Below are 5000 nucleotides of genomic sequence, written 5' to 3'. Positions count from 1 at the left end.
GGGCAGAATGGAAAGGGAACAGAATGCAAAGTTTCATTGTGGAGAGGTATACTGCAAGCAATTTCATTAAAATGGTGAAAGTATTGATCAGATACGTTCCATATACTGTTTTCAACAACGGGGTCTCATGGAAATAGGTCACCGTATACTTATGTAATGTAATTCAATACGAGAAGCAGTCCGATTCAAGTATGTCGCAATCTGAAAGGCAAAGGTATTGTTTGATAATTGTGTATCGAACAACCTGTTATTCTTCTGGAAGAAGCATTTTTAAAACTTCTCAGAAGTTTGGTGCCTTTTTTTTTATATTGACAAGAAAAAAAATCCTATTTCCAAATAAAGGGCCCGCATTATTAAGGAATAAATGACTTCATTCAATATGATGGCTGTAAATGAATATGTAAATTGAGAATAAAACATTGTGGCAACAGCCACTACGAAAACAATAACAGTTTTTTTTTGCAACTTAAATGACATCAAACCACAGGAATCCAGTTCATGGTAAGACCTTGAACTGCTTCACCAAACAATGGCTTGGTAGAGCAGCTTAAGCTTCTATTTTTACCCTGTCTCATTTTAAAGTGTAGTTTGAAAAGCAGTCGGAAAAATAATCAAATAAAATCAAATTTAAAAAAAAAAAATGCTCAAATCTATCCTGACCTTGGCTCTTAGTTTATTTTAGCACCCCACATTTTCAATCAAGTGTCATTGTTGTGGAGAGAACACAAACATGTCAAAGTGATGTGCTCAAAGACAGCATCTTGTCTGTCAGCCTGGAACAGTGCTGTCGTTTCCTGTCTCTATCGCTTTGTGTTCTTTCCTTTTTGTTTATTCCCACGGTGTGACAGTGAGGGTACTTTCTTTTTTTCTTTTCTCAGGCGTCTATAGTGTCTCCTATCATTCTGCACATATGTTCTATAAAGTCGTTTAGGGGTCAAAGGTCAAATATGAAGAGGGTCGAGAGAGTCATTATTACTGAAATGGCAAACCTGATGGCTCTAGATGTCAGCCTGAAAGGACTCCTGTTAATTATAGATAATGCTGATTGGACGGCCCATAAAGCCATACCTTAGAACTGACATCAATTGTGCACTGCATACAGACATACACACACACACACACTTACCTTAGAACTGACATCAATTGTGCACTGCATACAGACATACACACACACACACACTTACCTTAGAACTGTCATCAATTGTGCACTGCATACAGACATACACACACACACACACTGACACACTTACCTTAGAACTGTCATCAATTGTGCACTGCATACAGACATACACACACACACACACACACACACACACACACACACACACACACACACACACACACACACACACACACACACACACACAAACACACACACACACACTTACCTTAGAACTGTCATCAATTCTGCACTGCATACAGACAAATAGCAACTAGCTCTCAAGTTCCAAGGTGTTGATGTTTTTTTTTTTTTTTTTTACATTCTATGTAAACGTCCCTGAGAAGAAAGGTCCCTGCGTTATGCAAATACACGCACACACCAACACACTCTCATACTGACATTACAGACGTGTTTGAGCATGAATCTCCCTACCATCACTGGGGAGTACAGTTTTCTCTGTCGCGAAAATACCACAATGGGACTGTCTTGCTTGTAATTAATAACTGGTGGATGCGGCTGACACCCCTTAAGATTATTAGAAAAGTCATTAGAAAACACAACCGGCACCGGCTACGGTTCACCATCTTAACTGGGGGTGCGGCGTGCGTGTGCCAGAGAGTCCCAGGCTCCTGGGGGACCCTACCCCGGCACCACTGTGTTCTGTGCGGGAGATTTAATTGCACCATCCACAAACGTGTTCCTGCGAGTATTACAACATAATGACTCTGTTCCAACATGAAATTAAAGCGAATCGGCTTTTCTTTGAGCCGAGATAATCTTAATGGAACAATATTATTGTGGGGGCCTTAAGACGTGGGTTACTTTGAATTCCTTATCAGAGGAGAGATGCTGTACCCTGCGCAACCTCACTTGCCAGCATGCTTTTTCTAATTGTCGTTAGCGACGTCTGCGGTATCTAAGCTATTCTCACATTAGCTTTGTCTTCCATCGAGAAGATTTCATTGTACAGAGAAATAGACCCCTCAGGTTCCCCACTGCAGTGAAGTATCTGCAGTAGACCGAGTCCATTGTTTTCTCACATAATACCCCACATCAAAGTAAAGTGGATTGGCTTGCCTCTATGTTACTCTTGTGTCTTACATCTTATCGTACTGCTGTTCCTTATCCTAGTCATTTATCTACGGGCTCTGACACATTACTCTTCATGGCCTGTAGGTCGTCTGAATGTGTGCTGAGGATTGTAAGTGTGGGACATCCCCTCTCATGAAGCTGCTTTGATGGAAAATTGTAAGTGAAAAAATGCTTTTGATTACAAAACTGTAATCAAATATCTGAAAATAGATGAGAGAAAAACACTGAAACAGGGGGAAGAAGAAAGGAGAGGAGGAGGGAGGGAGTAAGAGAAAGGGAGGTGTTGTTGCAGTGAATGCATGCATACAAAGCAAGCCGGGGAAAGAAGGGAAAGCGCTAAGACAAACAAATCTGGCCCATTGATTTATTGGGTGGAATAGTCTTTGTGACGGGAGCAGGATTGATCAAATGGAAGGTTATCCTTACTCACAGAGGCAAGCTGTTTGCCAATATCCATCACTGGAAATTCAAAATGCCCAGAATAGCCCTTGACATCCCACCACGGCGGACGGGCCAGCGAGCGGAGCGAAGCATGGAGGAGGATAATGAAGTGTGTTTGATGGTCAGCAGCACCCAGCGGCACACACACATTCAGATCCTCCTCTGTAGGCTGGAGCCATCTTGGCATGTCAAATGTGTTTGTGTCTCTTGCCCTTGCCTGGGAAGGTGGAGGATCTGCTCTTGCCAGGATGAAAGTGTTAGGCCAAATCATCTCAGGATTTTATTGTATATTTTTTTATTGGACATTTTACAAGCCATGCGCTCTGTTAAAAGGGAGTGGAAAGTAGAGGAATACAGTATGCTTGTTCTTGAAGGGTATAACATCCAGGTCTGGACCCTCTTCACTTACTCCTAAACCTCCCAGGACTAGGCTCATTGAAAAGTCTATTAATTTAACCAAACCCTTGTTGACAAAAATCACCACTAGCTTTTAATCATTTTGGAGGGTGTTGAGTGTGTGTGTCTGTGTGTGTGTGTGTGTGTGTGTTTGTGTGCGTGCGTGTGTGTGTGTATGTGTGGTGTGTGCGTTCGTGTGTGTGGTGTGTGCGTTTTTGTGTGTGTCTGTGTGTGTGCAGTGTGTGCAGTGAAAAGGGACGCAATTAATCTCTTTGAACCAAGATCTCCTGCCTTTATTTAGCTCCTATTGTAAATGAGTAAAGTAATTGAGGCGATGGCAGGAGCCGTCAGGAGACCGGGAGGAGAAGCAGATCTGCGCTGGAGGGCTCTGCTGATGAAACATTACACACCTAACAACCAGAGTTTAGGCCTCATTACGAGCCTCTCCAAACACCGCCGTTCTCATTCATTTCCAGAGAGAGGAGAGCAGATACAACAGCTACGCTGCGACACACGCTATATGATCTTTTTCTTTTGTTTTTATGATTTTGAAACACAAATATTGCTAGCGGCTGTGGTCTGGTGGAAGGTACAAGGTATTGTACGTGTAGCAACTGGGTTGTTTGTTGGTTTACCCCGTTGTTGTTGAGACAGTTTGTCAACAGCCCATGTCACACAGGTGACAGGTAATCTCAATGTGGTATGTTTGCGTTTATGAGCGTTTGTGGGGGACGCTTGTGGGAATATGTGTCTATGAGAGAGAGAGAAAGAAAGAGCGAGACAGAGAGAGAGGGAGAGAGAGAGAGAGAGAATAAGAGAGACAGAGAGAGAGAGAGAGAGAGAGAGAGAGAGACAGAGAGAGAGAGAGAGAGCAATCAGGAGGGTCCATTTGAGGCAGCCAGAGGAATACCTTTTTTATTGCTCTGCGAAGGCACACAGTGCCTGCTGATGCAGAGCGGACCGCTGCCGATGCGAATATTAAAACGTTCACCCTGGCAGCTTCTGCCGCACTGATCCTGTGGAGTCCTGCGGCGTCACACACACACACACACACACACACACACACACACACACACACACACACACACACACACAGTCCTAAGTCCTGCGGCGTTACCATTGGCTCACTCCCTGTTGCCCGCGCCCTCACACCTCTCTCCAGGACGACTGCGGTGTTTCACAGGACGTCAGCTAATGAATTCTGGCACCTCTGAGGACAACAACAACGATGAACCCTTGCACCCGATGCAATCAGATCAATCAGGTCTGAGGCGCAGCGGATCGGAATAGGACTGTCTCACTGTCGGAATATGACTGTCTCACTGTCTGAATATGACTGTCTCACTGTCTGAATATGACTGACTGTATCACCGTGGGAATATGACTGACTCTCCGTGAAACTGTTTCTCGAATGGTTCTGGTGTTGGAGCAGGAGCAGGAGTGGTGCCTGCAGGCTCGTCGTGGCTCCCTAAATGACTCCGGCCCAGACCGTTAAAACCAGAAGCACTTTATATCACTCACTTCAAGGCGACTCCATAACGTCTCCACCCAACTCCATCAGTCATAAAGGAGAGAATGAGCAGGCGGGCCATAAAGCATTATATCACATGTAGTATTCTTTCATCCTCTCCCCTCCTCAACTCCCCCTTCCTCTCCTCTCCTCTCCTCTCCCCTCCTCAACTCTCCCTTCCTCTCCTCTCCTCTCCTCTCCTCTCCTCTCCTCTCCTTTCTCCTCCTCTCCTCTCCTCTCCTCTCCCTTCCTCCCCTCTCCTCTCTTTTCATCTCCTCTCCTCTCCTCTCCTCTCCTCTCCTTTCTCCTCCTCTCCTCTCCTCTCCTCTCCTCTCCTCTCCTCTCCTCTCCCTTCCTCTCCTCACCTCTCCTCTCCTCCCCTCTCTATTCTCCTCATCT

Source organism: Sprattus sprattus (genome assembly GCF_963457725.1).
Source record: "Sprattus sprattus genome assembly, chromosome: 8".
NCBI classification, from domain to species: Eukaryota; Metazoa; Chordata; class Actinopteri; order Clupeiformes; family Clupeidae; genus Sprattus; species Sprattus sprattus.
This window is presented reverse-complemented; position numbering follows the sequence as displayed.